Source organism: Pelodiscus sinensis, chromosome 12 (assembly GCF_049634645.1).
Source record: "Pelodiscus sinensis isolate JC-2024 chromosome 12, ASM4963464v1, whole genome shotgun sequence".
Classification (NCBI taxonomy): Eukaryota; Metazoa; Chordata; order Testudines; family Trionychidae; genus Pelodiscus; species Pelodiscus sinensis.
Genome location: NC_134722.1, coordinates 48,293,230 through 48,318,121, shown reverse-complemented (window position 1 = coordinate 48,318,121; position 24,892 = coordinate 48,293,230). Strand labels below are relative to the sequence as shown.

Here is a 24,892-nt window from a genome sequence, read left to right as displayed (position 1 = left end):
GGGACCCATCGGCAACTCAGGGTGCAGCCACCCGCACCCCACTGCTCCCCCCATTACAGCATTAATTCACCTCTGGGAGGGGTGTGAGAGGAGTCGATTAACCGATAAGCAAATGCTTACAGGTGAATGCTACAGACAACACGCGTTCCCCTCCCCCACTCCCTTGCATGTTTCAGCAGGCTGCCAGAAGCCCGGCTCAGGACCTATCTGCGCTCAAAATACACGAGTCTCCCATCGCCAAGATCCATGCCCATGGGGACTGCCGTGCGCTGGGACCTTGCCTTGTGAGGTCCAGCAGCTCCCCCAAGTGAGCCCAACCCCAGTGTCATCCCTGCCGAGAAAGGGGAGGTCTGAATATGCCACCCATGTGTCTGACCCCGCGATTAACGGCCCACGCGGTGCACCTCCGCTGGAGCCCAACACTGCTGCCTCCGGCCCCGCTGTCGAGTTGATCTCCCGGCCACAGATCCTGCCAACGCAGCGCCACTGCGGCCAGGAAGCGAGAGGCAATCCTTGCCACCAAAGGCATGCAAAAGGGAGGTGTAGCCTGTTAGCCCGCTGGAGCGTATCACACCGTTTAAAGCGTGGAGCCGCGCGCTGTATGGCTTCCGAGCACGACTGAGCGGCAGCAGCCCGGGGAGAAACACCCTAGCTCCCTTTTTACAGCAGCTACTTGTGACCGGCAGGTATGGAGCACCTGCCGCCTGCCAAGGTTCTGGCCCACGTGGCTTGAGGCTCACCATACTCCTCCCTCCCCCCGGAGCAGGCCAGGCAATCCCAGCCAATGAGGGCAATGGGAGGGTGCCTGCCAGTGCAGATTAGAACCACCAGTGCTACTCCAGGAGCTGTGCCAAATAAGTGGCTCCATCCACTGTCCCCCTTCTGCAGCCCACCACGCCCCTCCTGCCCAAACCCTGCACCTCTCCCACACAATTGGGCCCCTAGAAGAGTTGATCTAGCCCTGGGTGGAAGCCCTGAGCCTTGTGCCTCCCCACTCACTCTGTGTGGGGCTGGCATGCGAGGGGAACCCTAGTGCCCCGAACTGAATGGGTGGGTCTTTCTGCTCATCAGCTGGGGCACTGTCCCTCTAAGCCTGGCAGGAGATTAATCAGCCCTGTCCTGTCAGTCAGCGTGTGCAGGGGACCCTGAGCTTGACTGGGGGCTGCCCCCCAGCTTAGACGGAGCACAGGTTGGGGCCACACCCATGAGATGGGATCTCTTGGTTTTGCTACTCACTTGTGTGTGTGGCCCCCAACTGATTTTTCTATGGGCCAGTGCCCCCCCAAAGGTTTCCCATCCCTCTCTGAAGAATCTGCTCCAATTTAGTACACAGCAAAAGAGGTAATTTAGATGGCTCTGCTGGTACCCAGACAACAGGGAGCGACGATCCCCAGCACGCAGGCCCCAGAGCCTAAGGGGATCCCCAAAATCCACTAACTGGCACCCCAGAAAAGTAGATTGGCCTATGGGAAACCCCGAACCTCAGTCCTCCCTGTCCCTTCCCTTCCCCTCACCCCATGGAGCTGGAGCGTCGGAGCAGTGAGCTCTCTCAGCTGGGGGCCACATCGGTGAGGGTTTGAGTTTTTTTGCTTCTCACTTGTGATCCCCACCTGATTTTTCAGTCCGTGGCCCCCAACCCAAAAAGGTTCCCCACCCCTGCCATAAAGAAAACATTGAAACCTTGTGTTGGACACAATGTTTTACTGTATTTAAAATGAAGTTTGATAAACCAACACAAGAAAGTTAAAATGCTTAATCGGTTTAATAATTTACATTAAGCCATTCTCCCCAGCTGCAGCACTAGCAAAACGGCTTGGGCATAATTATGTAATTAACAGTGAGCTTCCATTAGCAACTAATAGTCCAGGGAAAGCTTTGCATTGACCCAGGTGGTCCATGGGGCACATGGAGGAAAGAGCCCGTCCTCCCCCAGAGAGCAACACAGCCCAGAGCAGGAGGGTTAAATAAACCTGGTATGCTACTTCAGAAAGGTTGCTGACCCCTGCCTTCCAAGAACCCGCTTCCCCAGCTGTCTGATAACCTGGTGATTGGACTATCTGCTTTGTTAAAGGCTGTAAGAGCCAGTTCAAATTCCTCATACCGTGGGTCACACTGAAATATTAACAAATGTCAAATTTACAGTATTTTAAAAGTTACATCTGCTTTTAGCCACTAAATGTCCAATTTACAGGCTAAATTTCTACCTCTACTCATCTTAATCACTCAGCAATGGCTGGAACCAAAACAGATCCATTTCAGATTGAACTAATTGAAAGGCAAGAGCCAGAATGCCCTCAATTAAACCTGCCATCACATATTTTAGACAAGGACAGAGTTTCTTCGCAGAAGGATGGCGGCTAGCACTGATTTCCCTAAGGTGGGCTGGGCTGATCTAATGCGTCTGGTAAGCAAAATGATGTCAAGGACGAGAGTGCCAACCCAGATGTCACCTTTGTTGCTTTGGTTACCTGTGTTTGTGACAATACCAAATGACCTTCAATCTCAGTGGCGTAGATTCAAATCTGCATTGGATTAGGGCTCTGGGCACTCACCTGAAAGATTTCAAGAACTTCTTTTAAACAATACTCATTGGACTTGCCTAACCCTGGGGTAAGTCCCCGCTGTGTTCAACAGAATCGTGCTTGCACTCGGAAGGACAGGATGGGCCAAATGGTCTTAGGTGCCACATTACTTCAGCAACATTCTGCTGCGGAGATGGAGGCTTAGGTCCAATTCTGGGGTGCATGTCCCCATCCTTGAGAGAGGCAAACTAGAAAAATCTAAAAAAACCTTAAAAACCCAGCAAATGGTCTGGTAGCACTTTAAAGACTAAAAAAACATGCCGATGGCATCATGAGCTTTCATGGGCACAGCCCAGTTCTTAAGCCCCCCCCCCCCCCGCATCCTCCTCCTGTTCTGAAATGTGATTTGTCCTTTTCATACGTGTTCATTTTTTTTTATTGTATCCTTTGGTATATATGGCTGTGACAATTTTCTTCCACTATTTGATCTGAGGAAGTGGGTCTGGCCCACGATAGCTCATCATCTAATAAACCATCTTGTTAGTCTTTAAAGTGCTACATTGTCCTGCATTTTGCTTCACCCATTCATAGTAGTCCTCAATAACCTTGCTTAGTGGTTTCTGATTTCCAATCCATCCAATTGCCAAAGTTCATCTACCAGCAGCGATTGTGTTTAGGAAAATAAATTTTTTTAAGTGTAAGGAAAAACCGGTTCTCTCTTTTGTAACTGTCACTCGTGGAGAGGTGTTGCTCGTGTCCATTCTATGCTAGGTGTGCACACACCCACATGCACAGTCGGAGACTTCTGCCTTGGTGGTATCCATAAGGTCAGCTGGGCACCCCTTTGAGTGTCGCACTCGCGCACTGGTACATTAGGCGCTGCCAGCCCCATGTCCTCTCAGTTCCCTCTTGCCAGCAACACCAATGGCCAGGTACTGGAATGAATATGAGCAACACGTCTCCAAGAATGATAAAAATTAGGTGATTTTTTCTTTGAGCGTCTGCTCATGTCGATTCCATTGTAGGTGACACAAAGGCAGCAGTGCGGAGGGCAGGGGGCTTCTTCCAAGTGGGGCTGGAGCTCACTAGCTGCTGGCCCTGCTCCGGGGACTAAAGACCAGTCGAGTAACCGATAAGAATTCATGAGGTTACTGACTATTCAGTTAACTGCTATTTAACATCCCTACCCTGGCCTACACAGTCCATGCTGTCTGCTGGGCTCATAGGGCACTGGGGTGTTTGAGATAGGGATGTTAAATATCAATTAACTAATCAAATAGATAGGATTTCCATCGACTATTCGATTAGTCGATAAGGATTAGCATGCGTTCTGCCTTCGAAGTGTACAGGAGGCCCAGCAGGGGTGCATTTCAAAGACTGAAACGCCACATGGAGCCCGGGGTCAAGGGGTCCCCCACTGACTCCAGGCTCCATACAGGGCTTCCTCTTTCAAACGTACAGGAGTCCCCGCTGGGGTTCTTGTACATTTCAAAGACAGCGCTGCTGTTGTGCCAGTGCCCCATCCCACCAAGCTGGAGCTGGGGGAACCAGCTTTTAAGCCTGCTCCCCCCAGCACCTCCGCCCCCCCCCCCCGCCCCCGCCTCTTTGCAACAGAGGCAGCAAGGGGGGAAGCGACTAGTTGACTAGTCGCTTACATCCGTAGGCTGAGGGGCAGGCCTATCCTTTGCGCTGGGTCAGGGTCACATGCAGCCTCACTACCCAGTCCGTGTTGTCAGGGGGCTGCTGCAGAATGGTCTCCCACCTCCATGCAGCCAGTAGCTTGGCTCCCTGCTGCCATGCTTGGAGCCTCCACAGCTATTGACAAATGAACTAAACGTGCTCCAGCTGGTATTAATAACGATGGAATTTCAACTGCTGGAGAACTTGTTTGGACTGACTTATATTTAAGCCTCCCCCGGATCTCTCCACTGGCTCCTCTTGCGCTCGCTCTGTGAGTTCAGGTTTATGACCCTACAGTGCGCTGCATCCCTGTTCTTGGATTATTTAGCCAGCCTTGTCCAGCAGACTGGGGCAGGAAGCAATCTACCGACACCACCTGTGTTACTAGCTCTCCCAGTGTCTTACCTATGGAACGCCCTTCTCAAGCCAGTCAAACTGGCCATGCCCAGCTCATGCAAACCCCTCAAGCACCATGTGACGAAGCCTGATGATGATGCTCAGCAGCTGGGAGTAGTCTGAAGAAAGCTTGGCACTCCCAGCATGGGCACACATTCCATCCATGTGTATGCGGTACAGCCTCTTCTTCCCTAGCATTCGCCCGTTCTGTCACCAGAAAGACACACTCACAGGGGTACTACAGCAATCCAAATACACCTGCCACGCCAGCTTCCAGTGCATCTGAAGAGTGGGTTGTGCCCACAAAAGCTCTGATACTGTATTTGTTAGTCTCCAAAGTGCCACAGGACTGCTCATTTTTCAAGTTACAGACCAACAGCCACCCCCTCAGACTTTTTATACAGCAAAACACCACCAACCAACACCAACCAACTAAAATGTGCTTTATACAGTCCCTAGAGCCACCGTTAGAAAAAAGAAACAAATCTTGCATTGTAATATAGCAGTAGGAAGCCCCTACTTGATCATTCATGTTTTAAAAGCAAATCTTCAGGGGAAAAAGATAACACTCCATATAACAGAGTTACTTAAATGCCTATAAAAAGATCAACATGCCTACCAGCAGGCCCCAACTCCCATGATGCTTCTCTTTTTTTTTTTTTTACTAACTCAAGGGAGCAATCCAGCAAAGGAGGGAAAGCAGTGCTGAGAGTCATTTGAATACACTGGAACAATTGTTTCCAGTTGGTCAGGTGTGCACTGGCCACGCATGACGAGCAGCAGTAATGCAAATTCTGTCCAAACGCCTGAGCATCAACTGCCATCCACTGTGCATGCAACTCTGTGCATGTGCCATGGAAGATTAAAATGTCAGAGACCCCGAAGCCATTTTTAGTCTTAGAAACAGTGTTTATACTACGTCAGATTCTGCTTCAAATGCAAAGCCATCTCCAAACGAAGCAGGTTTCTCTGTTAAACCATTGGGATTCCGCAACTGCCTCTGCTGCCCTGACAAACCCTTCTCCTCCCTTCTCTAAGTTACTGATCTTTTCAGACATGAAGGCAGCAGACACGTCGTTTAGACAACAAATGAGACCAAGGACACTGAGCGGGAAGCCAAAGCCCAAAGAGTATTAATACAAGAATCTGTGCAAGGTTTGCTTTTAGACAAGCTACAAGGAGTCAGATGAAGGTGTCTTGGTCTGTGGTGCTGCTCCCAGCTGCTACGACAGACAGAATAAAGGTGTCTCAATATATGAGCAGTTAGAGCAAAACGGCACAGAATCCTAGTGCTGTTTCTCCTCGGTTTTGTCCCTGTCACTCCAGAGCAGAAATTAGGTGTTGGGACCAGGTTACGCCAAGTAAAACCAAACTGACAGTTGCTTGGAATAAATACTTACAAGTGCCATGTCAGTCCAAGAATGACTCAGCACAAGGATTCCAGATTTATCCACTTAATTGCTACAGCTCAAGCACGTTCAGTCAGTCAACACTTCTTTGCCCCCTCACACCCCTCTCAAAAACCCTGCCAGTTTTGCAAAGCGATCCTGAGATCTGAGTGGCAGGCAGCATTTTCAGGTCTGTTTGCCACTGCCAGTAACAGATTCTGCAGCCTGAGCGAAAGCAGTACCTCAGGCCAGGTCTACACTAGACCTGGCAGCCCAGCTTAAGGTACACACCTCCAGCTACGTGCAATAGGTAGCTGGAGTCTGCTTACCTTACCGCAGCATCCCCACAGAGGGAGGCCCAGGGGAGCAAACGCTTGGCTTCCCTGATCCATGAAGGGCAGGAGTACCAGAAGCTCTGAGTTTGATTTAGTGAGTCTTAGAGACTTGCTATATCGAACTCTGGAAGATTTATCGTGGGAGCAGTGATCTTCTGCAGAGTGGAGATGTGGCCTTAGTTAACTGTGTTGCTGCAGAGCCAACAGGAGGACAAATGAGTAACTCAGACTCCAGATTCACACAAAGTTGCCTAGCTAGGAGATGTCATTTCACAGAGTAGAACCGCATCGGGGATTCTGACACATGCTTTGTCCATGATTGCTCAACACTCTTATGGGAACATAATGCTAATAAGCACCATCAAGTTCTTCCTAGAGGCTGAATCTCAGCAACCCACAACTCTGGGCACTCACATTTTATAATCCAACTGCATCTAGAGGGTTCTGGAGGCAAGACGACCTGCTGTCACTAAGTCCAAAGAGGCAGCTTCTACCCAAAGGAGAGAAGCTGGCACAGAGGTTTGTCGTCTGATCGCTCAGAATAAGTAAGAAAATTACAAAACAGTTCCACTCAGCAGCTGCAGTGGAGGGGGTGGGGTGGGGTGGCTTGGAGTTTCAGCCTGGTAACAGGGGCAGGCAGCTGTGGGGGGCCATGACAGACCCTCCATGAGCCTTGGGCGAGGGGCCCCACCCACCCCCCAGTAACTCCATGGGTCGTTTCCCTCCTGGCCAGTCCACAGTGAAGCGCAGCCCTGCAACTCTGTGGATATCTGCAGCTCAAATACAGGCACCCATCTAAGCACCCGCCGGGGCTCTACCCATCAGCACCTTGCCTCCAATGCAACCCAGCTCATCCCTCCGCAACAGCTGAGGCCATGAGCAATCATTTGCTGCTGGCTGCTGCCACCACAAGTTGGGCGAAAGGAGGAGGGAGAAAGAGTCCACAGACAAGAAGCTGCATGGCAGAAAATGTAAGCAGATGACTTGCTTTCCACTCAGACCTGATAACCACGGCAGGGCCTACACACAGGCCTGAAATAACGTCAGCAGCTGAAAAACGTACCAGACTAAGTCTGGATCACTGAAAACATCCTCTCTTCCCTGACTGTCTGCATTCGACTCGTGTCTCACCATCTCACCCAGAAGCTTCACACAGGCACTGAATAGCACGAGAAGCGTGAAGAAGCAAGTTGAAGAGCCTCCGGAGGCAGAGGAGCACTGGGTTAGGGCCTGGGGAAGGACCTAGCCATTTCAGGTTATTGCTGTTTACCCAGAAGGTCCTTGAGGTAAGAGGAGTCTATGGCTATGTCTAGACTACAACCCTTTTTTGGTAAAGGGATGTAAATTAGGCACGTCAATATTGCAAATGAAGCCGGGATTTGAATTTCCCATGCTTCATTTGCATAACGGCAGCCGCTGCTTTTTCCGAAACAGGGCTTTTTCGGGAAAAAACCCAGCAGTTTAGACTGGGCATTTTCAACAGAAATGCCCTGTTTTGCGCCCCGCCCCCGAAAAAACCCTGTTTTGAGAAAAAGTGGCGGCCACCATTATGCAAATGAAGTGCGGGAAATTCAAATCCCGGCTTCATTTGCAATATCCACATGCCTAATTTACATCCCTTTACCAAAAAAGGGCTGTAGCCTAGACACGGCCTATTTGGCGATCTATGGTACCAAATGCCACAGAAAAGTTCATAGAACATTTATGATATTTTAGTCATCTGCCAAGACAAGTGAGTCACTCCATATGAGTGGGCAAGCAGCATTTTGCAGGACTAATTTAGGCCATGAAAGTGGAGAAATTAGGAAGAGAGCTTAGCTGCATTTCAGGGCTCTCCTACGCTGTACATTTTAATGGTCTAAAATGGATCCACCTCTTGTAACAGCGCTCACGAACTCTACTCACTGTCTAGAAGGATAATCGGTTCAGAATAATTCCCCTATAAAAAAACCAAGCAAGGCACCTTTGCTCTTCACTGGAAAATTCCAGTTTAATGTCAGAGAAACTAACAGGCATTTACACAAATTCACAGCTCAATGCAATGGTGGACAACGTGACCAGATCTTGGACCACTGTACATTCAGTATGGGGCCAGTGACAAACACTACTGCTAGAACACGTGTTTTACAGGTATCTTGAATTCTCAGGGCCAGAAAGGTAACTAAGTCCAGAAAAGCTGCTTATTTCATGCTGGCGTGAAGCGATCAGTTTTAGCTGTAGTCAGTCACGTCATCTCAAGCGCACTGCCAGGGAGCAGCCCGCCAGGAAGAGAACTGAAAGGAAGTCCTGCAGTGGGCGTACCAAGACACTGACTGACTTCAGTCGAGCTCTCCCCCCTACTTCCATCTTGCGCTAGGACTCCATGCTGGCAAGTTTTTACTCCTGGAAAACAGATTCTGGTTCCCTCTGCATCCGCTTCCAGCCCGTACTCAAAGGAGAGTGGGTACAAATATTGCTAATTAAAAATGGATTTTTTTTTTTTTTTGCTGTGCCAGTTTATTTCAAAAAAGTGTTTTTAAAAATAAACCCATTTAAAATGAAACTTGAAATTGACATCCTATGCTAAGGCCCAAACAATCTATTTTAAATCACTTATATCCAAAAAGTAAGCAGTTTGTTGAAGTGCCAAGCTTTAAGAAAGTGAAACCACTAAACTGATAGAAGTCACTTGCTTAAAACACCTGGAGTCAAGTTTGTGAAGTGCTAAACCAGCTTAATATTTTATTCATCTCAGTATACATTAGTTCAAGTTCAATGATCAAAGTAAAAAAAAAAATCAACTGAGTTGAAAAAGAAAAGCTAGTTTTTATCTTCCAACCTATGAAAAAAATTAGGCATGAATGGATGAGATCTACTAGTTTTAAAATCTCAACAGATGTGGTGACCAGAAACAATCAATTCAATATATCAACTATCAACAATACTTCCTGTTTAATACATTGGCCAGAAATACAAAAATTATCAAAACACGTTTTGCATGTATGCAGCACTCAAGGCAGCTTAAAAAAACCAATAAAATGCTGTTTTTGTGCATTTATCTGTATTTGAATTTATAGCCAAAGAGAGTTGACACAAATCACAAGTAAAAAGTTAACTCAGTAAATAAGAAATGCATCTTTAATCATTTTTCAGCATACAAATGTAAAAACTAATAATCAGAAAAAATGTAAATTAAGTTACATAGCTGCTTAAAGAAATGTGTATAGAAAGAGGTCCAGACTGTCAACGTGTCATGATTTCAGTGCAAGATTGGATCTTAAATACCTTTGAGGATCTGAGTCAGACCATACCCTACTGGTTAGCAAAAAGGAGCGCTACATTTAGTATAAAGCTATATTCAGAAGTAAATCGACATATTTTAATGGTTACCAACTAATGAGCATCTATCTTTTTTTTTTTTTTTTGGAGGGGGGAGAATAACGAAGTACAAATGCAAACTGACTAAATCAATTATTTAAATCAAGGCTTCCAGTCTGCTGTCTTAAATCACAATTAAAATCGGTGATTTAAATTGCTTTGATTTAAACCAACCCTTCCCCAATCCCTAGCTCTAAATAAGGTGCCTTTTCCATAGGCCTGACAGCATCTGGCTACTCCAAGAGCCATGTGGCCTAAACGTCATCAAAAGGGCAAGTCCATGCCCTCCACCTTTAAATTTCAGAAAGTGCAGTGAACTGCAGCCATAACTTGAAAACTTGTCAATTCACTCCAAAATCTGAAAACCAACCATACCCAGACCGGGTTTTACTCTGGAATTGTGGCTGCAAATGCAGATTCACTGGGGAATATTGGCAATACCCCCATTTCACCGTGAAGGACTTGCAGACAGACTAATGAGAATTGTGATAGAAATGTAGCCGTGTTAGTTTGCAGACTAATGAGAAGCACTTTGGTTAAAACCGCCGAAGCTCCTGGCTTCTCCAAACAGACTCCACAGTTGAGAAGGATAAAAGTTTCTTTATAAAAAGATACAGGAACAATTGAGGTATCTTCCCCCTTAGGATGTTTATTTTTTAATCTCAAATGTTCCCACTTCGGCTAAGTCTACATTGGCACTTTTCTGCGCTGCAATTTCCTGGCTCACAGCAAGAAAATCTGGCCCCAACCCACAGCAAGTTACAGTGCTGTAAATCACCAGTGTAAACAAGTTCCCAGCCCTGCCAGCTACTCCCTTCCGGGGTGGTTTATTTACCCTGAGAGTAATAGAGAGGTAGCCGTGTTAGTCTGATCTTGCTAAAACAAAAGGAAAAACTATGTAGCACTTTAAAGACTAACAAGAAGGTTTAATAGGTGATGAGCTTTCATGGGCCAGACCCACTTTCTCAGATCATATTCTGGAAGAGAATTGGCATGGCCACATATACCAAAGGGATACAATGGAAAAAAAAGTGAACACATTCTTAAATTGACAAATCAGATTTAGTACAGAAGGTGAGGCGAGGGAGAGGGAGGGAATAGCTATTTTTGAGTCAATGAATGGCTAATCAGGGGTGATAGGCGGGGAAGCTATCTTGGGAATGTGTAAGGTAATTAGCATCTTTGTTAAAGCTCATTCGTAAAGTGCCAAATTTAAGCATGAATGTTTTACAGCGATAGAGCTTTCTCCCAGCGCTCCTGCCGTGGCCACACAGCAGCGCTTCGAAGTGTAGACAAAGCCTTAGTTTTAATCCAATGCCCGTTCAGAGACACTGCACAACAGATTGGGAGCTGCTGCTTGGGCTTGAGACAGTCCCTTGTGGGAGGGAAGGAAAGGGGAGAGGTTGGCCATGACACAGGAAGTCTCTGCCAGAGGACTAAGAGGCCCTGAATCAATGATAAGTGGAAGCTCTGTTCACCAAAGGGGTGGCTCAGTAGCTCTTTGCCCCATCCCAAGGAAGAGGAGTGAGGAGCGATTTCCTTGCCAGAGGGACAGGTAAGCACATGCTGGACTGCATACATCTGGGAGCAGTGCTGAAGTCTGTGTCAACCCTCAAAACCTGCACTGGACCAATAACCTCACGTAGGTTTATCTCCCACACAGCTTCTGTCTCCTTTGAAACTTTGTGGATAGCTGACCCAGACTGCTTGGCTTCTGCCTAAATTCCAAATGGATGTGCTGGCCTATTGACTTTGCTGCTGAATTCATTCCTGCTCCTTAGGATGTGGCAGAATTTCGAATGTAACCGAGGCAGGACTGGACTCTCAGACAGCATTTCCGCCCAGGCATCCAATTACAAAAGCCGCTGGTAAAGGAGAGCTTGTGACGTGCCTGGAATTATACTTCTCTAACGAAGGGCATCAGAAGTTCTCTAGCTCCACTTCTCCTGGCCCCACCCAAGCCCAGACCACAACAAAACGTGCAATGAGAACGAGGCGCCGTGCTTCAGAACTGGCAATGCGTCCGCGCCTAGGGACAGCAGCAGGGGGTTCAGAGAATGTCGAGCCCACAGAACAACAAGTCTCCTATTCCAGAGCCAACAGGACGAGAGCTGCTCAGCTTCACACACAGTATTAGTATTAGCCATGGCAAAGCCAAAACCAAAGCAGGATCGTCACCCAAGTAGAACACGAAGATGGGGCACATTATGAGCCAGCTCGTACGCTCCCTGCTCCCTGGGTGTTGAGGCACAAGACTGGTGGGAGTTTCACACACCCCATCTAGATTTTTAAACAGCAAGAACAGGGGTTCTCAGCTCATTTCCCACTGGGAGCCACACCACGGACCTGTGTCTCCACATAGGCCGCAGCTCTCAACTTGCAGCCCACGGTGCTAGACCGTGAGCAGCCTAGCAAGCTGAGAGACACAAAGCACCCGATGAACAGGCTTCTCTTCCTGCCTACGAGGGAATCTCAGGCTGCACCCCCATCCCAGAACCCTGCCCCAGCCCAGCGAAAGGGAGTGCAAGAGGCAGGAGTACGCAGAGGGGGGGTGTCTGGCTTGGGACAATTAGGAAACAGGAAGCAACAGGAAGGCTTCACTGCCCTATTTCTCTCTGTTTAGAAGTGGTGAACGGGTTCCTTTTCCTAGGAAGCTGAGCCACCCAAGCCCCTCCCCTTGCAGGCTGAGGGAAATGCTCTGATTTAGGGAGACTCCTTTGAGAGGTGATGTCCCAGAGCCATGGTGGGCAAGGGCCTGGGATACTCAGCTATTGGTATCAGCTGTTTCTTAGTCATTCAAATGGCTTGGGGCCCTGGCTGGCATCCCAGCCATCCTAAACACCACTTTTCTGAGGCCTTCTGCCATGCAGCCAGAGGCATCTCACTGCCATTCTCTGGTCCTAGCAGGGCGGGGGGGCGGGGGGCTGCAGGGTGCTCTCCCACCTCCATGCAGCCAGCGGCCTGTGCTCGCCTCTGCCAGGCTCAATGGCTATTTATTGACCAACAATTTGCTAGAGTTTTGAAGTATTGTGCACAGATTGTGTGTGCGCATGCGTGCACAAATTCCCTCAGGAAAGGGCCGAGAGGGACACGGGAGATGGGGTGTGCACAGATTTTGTGCATGCTGAATTCTTTTGGGAAAGGGCTGAGAAGGGCACTGAGGGCGGGGTGTGCACAGATTTTGTGCGCACTGATCCGGCAGAGATCTTGCTACATTTCAAAAGTGGAGGTGCCCTTATTGACTAATCAAATAGTCTATGCAACTTCCATTGACTATTCGATTAGTTGATTAATCTAAATTTCACATCCCTACAATGAGCAGGTTTAGAAATAAACATAAGGAAGTACTTTACACAGTCAACCTGCGGAACTCCTTGCCACGGTATGTTGTCAAGGCCAAAAGTATAAGAGGTTTATAGATAAATTTATGGAGGATAGGTCCATCAATAGCTATGAGCCAAGGTGGTCATGGATGCAACCCCATTCTCTGGGCATCCCTAAGCCCCTGACTGCCAAATGAGACTCGAGGACAGGACACTGGATAACTGCCCTGTCCTGCTCACTCCCCAAAAGGCAGCTGCAGCCCTGGGGCACTGCAAAGGCATGGACAGCTACACTGTGAAGTCTGAGATCTGCAGTAGAAGGGTGTGGCGAGTATCTCAAGAGGCGGGCATTCCCCTGCGCTCAGCGAAAGACAGGTCTGAGCTCTGGCTGAGCAGCCAATGTGCTGAAGCACCCATCAAGAGAGACCTGCCGGTCTTAGCATAGCAAGCATGCGACTTATCAGATACTGCCGGAGTACTTTCCAGCCCCAGAAAAGGTTACAAGCGATCTTCCCCACGGCGTGGATATTGCAACAGCAGAGAACAGTGTAAGACAGGCCACAGCGGAACCACCCCTGGACAAATCCCCGGCTTGACAATCAAGTGCCTAATATTGTTAGGGGCCTTGGGCCAATACCTTTGAATTTCAAAGTACTGCATCCGCCTGGCTACTTCAGAAAAAGCTGCCTTTCCACCACTGCCCGTTCTTGGAATAATGCGAAATACTTTCCTGTGGTAAAGCTTCTCAGATAAGTCTGCTTCTGGGCCATTACAAATAACACATCCCATTTGCTAGGATATACGGACAGGATTGGAAGCATAAAAGAGATTTTAAACCCACAGTTTTAAGTAGAGTAACTATCATCCTCCTCCCCACCAGCACACTGTATAAAATTAAAGGACAAGTAAAATGCAGTCACTGTGCAAAATTTTCTTCTCTAGCGGCTTAAGCAGCAAAATTAGGGGTGTAGAAATGCGTTTGAAATGTAACCGTGAAACTGCTAAAACCATAGCGGTGCCATGGTTACACGCACTGCGGGCTCTGCAATGGAAAGATCCCCGTCTAAACGGCCATTCTTCTATCTAAAATACCTGTGTTGAAAAAACCACAGCTGCCATTATGCAAATGAAGCATAGGAGATTTAAATCCCGGCTTCATTTGCAATTTCGAAGTGTCTAATTCACATCCCTTTTCTCGAAAAAGGGATGTAGTCTAGACACGCCCACGGATTAAGTATCAGGTAACTGACTAATGGAACAGTCAACAGTCCTAGGGCTGTTGCTACACTTCAAAGGTGAAAGCCCCAAAGCCTGAGGTCAGCTGGGGACTCTCCCTCCCCCCCCCCCCCCCCGCTGGTCCGAGGCTCGTGCAGCACTGCCGCTTTGAAACTCCGCAGCAATTACGTTGATGTCGTCATGAACTACCTATGAGCCTTGATACTGCACAAAATAATGAAATATTCCTCATGAGTTTAATTTACCAGGTTGCATTTTTTTTATTAGACATGGCTGCTGGACAGCTGAAGGAATTTCACTTATTTACCATGTCCCTTCTACAACCAAAATACACCCCAAGAAGCAGCAGATTCTACAACTGAAAGCAGATATTTTGATCAAGACTTAGATATTCTTCTTCCCCATCACGTCAAGTGGAAGCTACTTACTGTAACAGGAAGTTCTTAGAGCAATGTTGCCCCACCTGTATTCTGCTACCCACCCTCCATCCCTTCTTCTTCAGACCCTTCCTTGGCTTTGCAGTAAGAAGAAACAGGAGGCATCAATCCACAATGCCTCTTATGCCCTCCATCAATAGCATGAGGAAGAAGCCACTTAACTTAGCCTTGGTGCTCAGGAGGACACAGGGGCACCAAATTACACCCTGCTTCTCTGCTGACCTTTGGTTCCTAGGCTCAACATTTTAACCACTGAAGTTCTTTCTGTGGCAATTCCAGTGTGACAGGCTCCCATTAAGCTAGCAATAAAGCTATTGAGCAGAATATTCCACTTTAACTTCTGGGTACAAGGTTAACCCTGGGAGTTCAGGATGGCAATGCTGTAAACAGGCAGTTCACGAGCAGCCTGTCTTGAGCCAAGAATGATACCTGGATGGCTGTACAGACACAGGACAGTAAAGCCAGCCGGCATGTAGGGACACGGGGGTGTGCATGCCACAGCGTTTGAACAGAGCTTTCTGCGCATGTTTATAAGCAGGATGACACTGTCCTGACTAGGATCACACAAATGTAACTAACTTCTAAAGATCATAGCGGTTCCAGCTCCACGCGCTGCGGGCTCTGCCGCACAAAGCAGAAATACGCTTTATACTGCAGCGCCTGCAGAGAATCTGCCTCCCTGGGAGTGGGGCCGGCAGGGCAGGGGCTGCTGCTGGCTCTCCTTCAGGGGACCCACAGGGCTGGAGCAGCCCCCTGCTTGGGTTGGGTGGGGAGCTCATCCAGCCCTTACTGGTTAACCAGAACCAGTAACCTCACCATTAAGCCTCAACCTTTGACATCCCTAACCCTGACCGCACAGTTAAACATCCACACCGCATTCCCTCAGAACAGCTGCCACTCCCCCGTCAAATGCATTTCCAGCTGGCTGGGCCAACATCAACTAAACAAGTTCTCCGGTTCCTCAACTCAAACTCTTGTCAAACCGGGGAAGCCCCAGTTCAGAATCTGAGGCTGTGCTGATTTTGCAGCTCTCTGCTGGCAATTACCCCTACTCAGAGGCTCACTAATACCACCGCTGTACAAAGGCTTTTCAGCTTCTGATTACAGAGTGGCATCTCAAGGAACCAATTCAGACTGGTTACTTCTCTCATCGCTCTGAGCAGGCAGCAGCATCAAGGGGAAAGGAATGTGAGTGCCAGCTGGAGGCAGTTCCGATGCAGGGAATATTTCTACAGCTGAACATGACTAAACAGAAGTTTTAAAGAGAACTTAATTACAGACAGCCAACTTGGGGACATCTCTGTGAGAACACCCAGCTTCTAGTCCTCTGACAGCAGGTGATGATCCAAAGAAGTGTATTCATTAACCTCTCTGAAGTACACATTAAATCAAAATTTTCCTACTGGCTGAAACCAAGCATGACTGAAGGGACGGACAGGAAGTAGGAGAGTGACATTTCCTGTTAGCCCTGAAAACTCAGAACAAGGATTTAAATACCTGGTTTCCAGTCATTTCTGCAAGTTGCTGACACACACCATCTTCTGCAGAGTCCGAAGTAGCCTCTGGCTCCCAGAGTCCACACTGCTTTTGGTTAGTCCCAGGAAGGACACTTCCAAAGCAAGAGCAGGCCCGTTTATCCTGCCTTCAGCTGTAACCCACACAGCATGCAGCGATGATCTTGATCTTGCAATGTCTGACAGAGCTTAGCTCCTCTTTCTTGGCAAACAGCTTTTGAGCACGCCAGCCCACTCCCGCAGCCTGGCTCCTGCGCAGACACCCCACCTCAACAGCCCCCTCCTGCATTTTGGCCCCAACCCAGAGCATGGGGGGGACCCCCTAAATCTACTAACCCTGGGTCACCAGAAGAGTTAATCCAGCTCTGGGGTTAAGTTGTGAACCTCAGCGCCCCCTGCCCTTCCCCTCCTTCCCGGGGGGAGCGCTCAAGGGGAGTGAGGAGAGTCTTTTACCACTTCTCAGTGGGGGGGTCACCTCTGTGACGGTGGCCACTTGACTCAAGAAGGTTTCAAGTGCCGCCCCACTCTAGGCACTTGAAAACCTACATTCTTGGTTCAAAGCCACCACTGGAGGGCGAAAAGCAGCAGCAGGCAGACAGCTGTGTGAGGTTCCACAGTGCAGCAGGCATTTCTGGAAAACTGACGAGTCATGTGGGAGCAACACCCTACTGTTCAGAAAAGAGGCACCGAACCAACAGGACCCCCTTTATGAGAGACATCGACTACCAATGGCATGATCAGCAGCTCATTTGCCTCAAATATTGGAAGGGCTTGAGCTGGTCTGCTGGGATTTCAATGTTATTTGTCCCATCTACTCTGCCTGTCCCAGCCATTCGAAACAACGGGCTGTCAGTCACATGCTCCAATGAAATCACTTGTAACAGGCAAACACGCCCACCAGTTAGAGGTCAAACGCAAGGCAGCACTGCCAGTGAATGTACTTCGGGGGTGTATGTTTAGCAAGGAGAAGTGAAATTACTGAACCAGCCTGACAGATTTTTTACTCTCTCACTTAGGCCAAAATGTCTTAGTGTGTGAGAAGCTTGTCTGATCTCTGCCACAACTGTCAAAAATGCCAAGGACTGAGCCTAGGTGAATCTGAACAGCTGATGTAAACAATGTACTGTAATTTAGCCCAGGCCAACCTGACTGGAGGAGCTATAGATATCACACAAAGCAGCTTCCAAAGAAGCTGAAGAAACGGGACTGCTCAAAGACCTTTTCCACAAGCGCAGGCAGTTCCTCAGGGAAGGGCTGTTAAATAAGTGAGCTCCCCCTCCAGAGACGCCCCCTCCTGGTGAAAGAGCAGTCCTATCAGGGGTCACTGCTGTAGTCTGTACACACGATTTGATAGAGGAATGCCCAGCCATTTCAGCTATGACATTGCATGCGGAAACGACAAAAGGAACACTCAGCAAAAATATACTGGCATTGAGCATTCGCCATCCCCGTGCCTAGAACCTGACTAACAGCCCAACGATTCACCAACACCCCAGAGAAAGGAGACAGATCTAAATAAGTTAGCAGATGGAGGATATACTCAATTTTCTCTGCTGCTTTTTTTTTTTTTTAAAGACTTCAAATGTGACTCTAAACAGTAAGTTATGGGGTGTGAGCAGCTTACGTATTACAGAGCAACATGTGAACACAAGCCAAATGCGAGGCGTAGGAGAGGACTCACCCTAATACTTTTTAAGGTGCCATGTACTCACCCACAACCTAGTCCCTCAAAAACCAGGGCTGAAGTTACAGCAGCTTTAGAGTCAAGTGACAGCCGCCCAACCAAACACTGAACAGCCACAACCAAGCTTATTCGGTCTTTGGAAACTCAGTCAAGGGCCCTAAACACAGTGTTCTCAGACTGCTTTGAGGCAGATGAAATTCAGTTTCAGAAGAGTTGTTTATTTTTGGTGCTGCAATAAGAAATGGCAAGTTTCCCGATGTGTTTTTGAAAGCCTAATACCTCTACTAATCAGGCTAATCAAAGTAATCTTGTATCTAGACCAAGGGTGGCGAACCTAAGGCCAGATGCGGCCCCCGGCTTAACTGGATCTAGCTCCCAAGACTCGAGCCTCCCCCCTCCCCTCCTCCAGTACTGGGGAGCACATACTGGTGTTCCAGCCCCACCCAACCCCAAGGCTGGAGCACACAATCTACTAGCCTGGGCCTCAACAAGGGGAATGAGGGGTGTCGCTCTCTCCTTCTCAGTCGGGGGCCACGTCAGTATGCAGTTCCCAACTGATTTTTCTGTAGGTCAGTGGCCCACTGACCCAAAAAAGTTCCCCGCCCCAATGTAAATGATCCAAGCATGCCTCGAGAATGCCAAGTAATAACTTCATACGGCTGCAGTGAAATGGGTAAAAGTAGGGATGTAAAATCCTGTTTACTTGGTTAACCAGTTAAACACTGTTCAACCGGTTAAAAGAGGAGCAGCAGGGAGTCCCCTCCAGCCCAGCAGACCGGGATAGGGAGAGCAACCCCCCATCCCCTCTCCACTGCAACTGGGCTGCAGTACACCCCCCCCCCCCCCACCACCACCACCCTTACACTGTTTCCAAAGTGGCAAGTGAGGCATTCACTCTGGAGTAAGACTGTCTATGTAAGGAACACACTGGTATGACTATAGCGGTATAACAGTTCCAGTTTGGAGACGCTGTGGACTTATTTGTACAGGGTCGGATCCGCACTTACGAACGGGGCTTTTCTCGCCCCGGAGCTCACAGGCAGCAGGTCGCCACCCGTGTCCTCCAGGGCGAGAAAAGCTTCTCTCAGTCCCTCTGGTCTGCTGGGGGGTCCAGCAAAGCCACTGGACCCTCCCAGCAGACCAGGGACACCCGAGCAAAGCCGCCGCCAGCTAGTGCACCCCCCCCCCCAGCAGACCAGGCTTTTGTTGCGGGACGCCTCGGGTAGAGCAGCTGGGGTGCTGCCGGGTTGGTCCTATGGGAACCTACCGGGCAGCGCCCCAGCTGTTCTGTCCCAGGCTCCAGATTCAGCAGCTGTTGAAACTGATCAGGCTGATTCCAAGAAGCTGGGGGCAGAGCAACTCTGCCTCCAGCTTCCTGTAGTCAGCCCCTGGTCAGTTTCAGTGGCAGCAGCTGAATCTGGAGCCAGTTCTGACTTACATACAAATTCAACTTAAGAACAAATCTATAGTCCCTATCTTGTACGTAACCCGGGGACTGCCTGTACTATGAACCTGCCTGAGTTTATGCAGGGTTTAGTACTGGAGACCAACTGTTAGAACATGGTTTGGGCCTCACTGTGTAGAAGAAATCTGTTAAAAACTGGGACCCGATCCTTGAGTCCAGCTGAGCCGTGCCTAGTATAGGACTCAAGGGAGACAGGTGACAAAAATGTCATGGGCCAAGTCAGCTGGGTAACAGACCAGCCTCAGGGCTGCCTTAATTGCTGCTTTGCAGCCTCAGAGGCAACACCATCAAGGGGGGAGAAAAAGGGGTTGGGGTGGGGAGAGATGCTCCAGCCACACTCCCCCATGCCTGGTTGCATAGGGCCCCTACCAAACTCAGAGTCAATTTCACAGCCAGAGGGGTGGGGGAGCTTTAATTGGTCAGTTTCATGTTTTCAGATGCTTACCTCTGAAACTGCAGGGTGCTGTAATTGGAGGTGCAATAAGCAGCAAGGGGAACTTAGATTTCACAGAGAAGAACTAGCTTAGGGTCTTAGGGCTCTATCCATGGAGATTCCCCTACACAAGATCTGTCAGCTGACCTGATCTGTTGGGTTTTAGACTCATGTGCACCAACGTGCCTGGAAAAGGGACTGTCACAGGAGTCAGGCCCCATGTCTGAGGCCCTTTTTAAGGCTAACACATTTTGTCTTGCCTTGTTATGACATGGTTTGAGTAGTCTTCACATGCACAGGACCAAACCATGTAACAGGTACCAGATAGACACACACCAACATGTACCTTTAAAAAACAAATAGCCTGCTATACAGCACACACAATTCACTCTCTGGGCAGAATATCAGAACGAACCCACACATGACAGGCACCAGGTATGTCACAATGCACAAAGTGAAAGTGCTTAGGTTGTCTTAAGGCTCTGTATCCTGTATTTAACACTGTATCCTGTTCCTTCTAGGGATCTGAATGGGTAACCGGCTACCAGGTGATGCTTACTGAGTACTGGTTAACCAGTACCCAGAACACCCCCTGCCTGCAGCCCAACTTGGGTTGGGGGCTGGCCCCCACGCAGGGAGGAAGGAGGCGGGAGCAGGCGCTGACTGCCCCGCACATGAAGAGGGACCCGGGAACGGAAGCCGACACCCCCATACATTTTGGGGTGCTGGCTCTAGCAGAATCACATGTGGAGGGGCTGAGGAGCAGGAGCTTCCCCCCCCCCAATGCTTGGGCTTTCCATTTCCTGCTCTCTCTCCCCACGTGGAGGGGTAGGCAGCCGCAGCCCAGAGCATGGGAGTGGGAGCAAAAGATTTAACCGGTTAACTAGGATTTACATCCCTAGTTCTTACGTTGCCCTCCTCACTGTAGTGTCTGTTTTACTGTACAGATGGGCACAAGCACAGAGCTCAATGCTCCAAGTAAAATGTCTTGTGTAGTATAATTTGAGGATACATAGTTAATATTCTACACATTCTTTAATACTCAGAGGGTATTAAAGAATCTTTGCAGGTAGGCACTTTGGTACAAGACAGAACAGAATAAAAGCAACCACTAAGGGAGGCAGCTGGCAAAAGCACTTACATTCCTTCATGTTTGGTAAACAAAGAAAAACAACTGTTCAAAGCAGAGCAGCCAACTGTCAGTTGACAGATTTCCTATCTGTCTTCAAAGTGTAATTGCCAAGGGCTGCAAATGAGACCATCAAGATAGATCAACTGAGATCATCAGACTAGTATCCTAGCTTCCATTGCTGGAAAACTGCAACCAAAGACATTTAAGAAAAGGCTCTCATCTGCCCAACCTCTATGCAGCTTCTCCCCATATGCTTCTTACACAAATGTTACTGAGATTCTTCTTGGATAGCCATCGATCAACGGATCTCATCTTCTGAGACACTGTTGGTGAGCGACTAAACCAATCGTTGATCGGCAGAGCTGATTACAGATGTCACATAAAAAGCTGCCAATAGCAGGCGCTGTATGTTCTTTTCGGATCCTGAACTTTTCCTGCAATGCCTGGATACGCTGACTCTCAAAGCAATTAAGAGCCTGTACAATAGTTTGTCGCCAGGACAATCTGTCCTGAACTATCGTTTCCAGATCATTGGGATATATGCCGCATGACTTTGTATTGGCCTTTAGGATGTCTTTATAGCACTTATACTGATCGCCAATAGAGCACTTTCCATGAGCAAGCTGGCCATGGAAGAACATCTTTGGTATCCGTGTATCATCCATCCTCATAACATGACCAATCCAGCGAAACTGTTTGTTCATAAGCATTGCTTCCATGCCCATGACACCACACAGCTTCAGAACCTCCATATTAGGAATTTTGTCCCACCAATTCACATAGGCAATCTTCCTCAGACAATGCATATGGAACTGATCAAGCTTCAAAACATGGCAACGATATATTGTCCATGACTCCGAGCCATACAGCAGGACATTCAGGACAACTGCCTGACCATATAGTGGTCAGATCAGGAGCCAGTACCATTCATTGCACCAGTTTGCAGAGTTTTCCTTCTCCTAGGTACTGTTGGTCCACAGCGCCTTATTCCATATTATTCAGTGCAAGCCTTCGGGATCTCTCCACGGGGGGCTTCCTCAATCCACTACCCTGAGGACGTGCCTCAACGCCATAATATCCCAGCACGAGGTGTTATTGAGATATTGGTCTAGTAAATCCAGTACAAAGAAGGACCAACAGACCTGGGAACCAAGGCAGGAATTATGCTCCATGCACCTTAGGCAAGTGTTTTCTGACACTGCAATTTTCACACTATTCCTTGCTTAGGTGGTACTTGCCCAGCAAGCAAGTTGTGAGGAATGTAATTTCACAGACACACAGTTGAGGGTCAACTCTTAAATGGTGCATAAATACAATCTAGGATATGAAAATGGCCATATGAACATCTTTCCCCCAGAAAAGCTCACACATGCAAACACAAGGCGCACTTCATCTTCCATCAAGAAACGCAAGCAAATAAAGGCTCAAACCTATCTGAACTTTGATAATGCAACGCGGTGCGTTAACCACTAATTCCACTCACAAGAGGTAGATGTCCATCTCTGTGTTTCAGCAGGAGAGGCTGGGAAAATAGTATAAAATAAAGTTGAATGAATGTCCAGATGCACATTTCAAAATCTGTGCATTTTTACCTACAGTCCTATTACTGCACAAAAAGAAAGTCCATAATAACAACTCATTTAGGTACTAGGAAAACAAATTTGCACTGTGCAAAAAATGGTCATCCCAAGATTCATAAAATATGTTACCAAAAACCACAAGTTAATCAGACCGAACAGGGCATATGGCCACTTTCAATGGATGCGGAGTTACAGATTATAGTCCATTTGCTTGTGTACAAAGAATTATGCCTTGAGTATTCTCCAAAAGGTATCTGCTGCATCTCTTCATCAGCCCTTCTCCGTGCAAACAAATATTGAACACATTTCTCAGAACTTTCCTCTGGCTTCCATAAAAGCGTCCATCCCATCTAATGCTTTGGGCTCATCTCTTCCACTCCCTGATTCATACGGATTTCCAGCCCCAACACAGCCGTCTAAAATTTTACATAAACCGCAGGAAGAAAGGACAGTTGGTGGGAGTACAACTCTCACAGGATTTCCTTTGCTGTTTTCACTAACAATGTGAAAATTCTAATGAGATCAGTGCAGAACCCCCCAGCAGGTCCCAACAACAGAACCCAGAGCTCACAGGAGTAAGTGTCAATGCCACAGAACCTTTATGCTTTAAAACATTCCTTCCATAGCGGTGCCATAGGCACACAAGAGAGCTGGTTTTCATTTTTCTGGAAGCCAGCACACAGAGAATACCCAAATAAACACAGGCAGCAGGCCACAAGCAAGTGCAAACACATTTTCCGCTCACTATAGGGCCACTTAAGCTATCAATCCAAACTTACCACTGGGATATTGGGAGCAGCTCTTATCGCAAGAGAACAAAGAGGGGCAAGCTTGCATGGAAATTACGTTTACAGACTGACAGAGCAGCTCAATTGATTCACAAAAAAGGATGGTTTAACGTATAAAAATTTCCTCCATGGCCAGGGGTGCAGCCAATTGTTCAGACAATTTATATTCCAAAAGCCATAGTGAATTATGGGCTAGTGTCAGGAAAATCTCAGTGATAGTCTTCAAGTCTTCACCCGGCTACAGCATGCAGCAAAAAAACCCACGGCCTACAGATCACTGGCCTCTTTGAAGAGGAAAAAACCTAATTTGTTCCATATCCGTTAGCTCCATATCTGTTAAATTCATGATTATATTTTACAGACTTAAGTCTGGCAAGGCTCGATCTTGCAGGCAGCCAGTATATAGCTGGAAACGTGTGTGACAACTGCAGTAAGGGAGTTTGGCAAAAGCTAAATTAGAAGCGCCATGGTAGAGCCTGGAGCAGGGCTACTCAACACGTGGCCCATGGACCTCCCACTGCCTGCGGCCCATCTGTTTGCAGCCTGTGGTGCAGTTTGGGTTTACGCAGGGCTCAACAGGCAGCCCACAGGTGGGATCCTTTGAACATGGCCTCCACTGGGAACATACTCCACAACGGCGAGGCATCTCCCAGGCGGGGTGAGCACTGAAAGACACAAGCGGACGGGCCGGCTGGAACAGATGGGTACAGAGTGTCGGTGTTTCTACCCCCCAGGGAAGAGTGGGAAGTGCTTTGTATTCATGCCTGTCCATGTGAAAGAAGCTATTTGCATGTACATGCAACCACACTTAAGTTGTGGCCCTTGGCATGTGCCGTGAATACCATTGTGGCCTTGGGGCTTCCCAACTTGAGTAGTCCTGGCCTAGTCTGACTGGGCTTCCAGGCTCAGGGTGTCACAAATAACGTGACTTTCAATTTCCTATAGTCTCTCACTGATACACATAAGCCTACATTTACAAAAGTCACAAGAAAATACAATCTGGAGTAATTTTGCAAGAGTTGCATTTGGAGACAGTAAAATTGCAGAATTCCCGCAGGCCTAATACTAAGGCAAGAAAGGCTTCTGACCACATGAATTTGCGAGGCTGCTTCAACAGACAATTAGTGACACTTTATTCTCAGTGCTCTTCTTCCTCTGGCTTTCCAATGTAACCCATTTCTGGGAATGTTGCCACTAGTGGTTAGACAGCATTTCTAAAAAAAACAGGTTGTTTCCACTTCTTGAGGAAGTTTTTGCCCCGGAATATCTCTAGTTTCAAAATCTTTTGTTCCTCTCTAAATAGCCTCTCTATTCCTTTGAAAACTCACACTTTGAAACATCTTTGAATAAACCAAGTCTCTCTCTCTGTCTCCCTAAGCAGACAGAACTGATCTTAAAACAGGTGATTTGTTATGGAGCCAGACACATGGTTTTAAGATCCACTATTTGATCTGAGGAAGTGGGTCTGGCCCACGAAAGCTCATCATCTAATAAACCATCTTGTTAGTCTTTAAAGTGCTACTTAGTGCTGTATTTTGTTTCAGCTACACCAGACTAACACGGCTACATTTCTATCACGGTTTTAAGATCAGAATGCCATCTCTGTTGCAGTGGTCACTGAC

The 24,892-nt window shown here is 48.0% G+C and overlaps 1 protein-coding gene across 2 annotated transcripts in view; it reads right to left on the bottom strand.

Moving 5' to 3' along the window:
- The window catches only part of GLG1 (golgi glycoprotein 1), a 121,539-nt gene that overhangs the window by 65,469 nt on the left and 31,178 nt on the right, over positions 1-24,892 (bottom strand). The gene's annotated exons all lie outside the window — the stretch shown is intronic.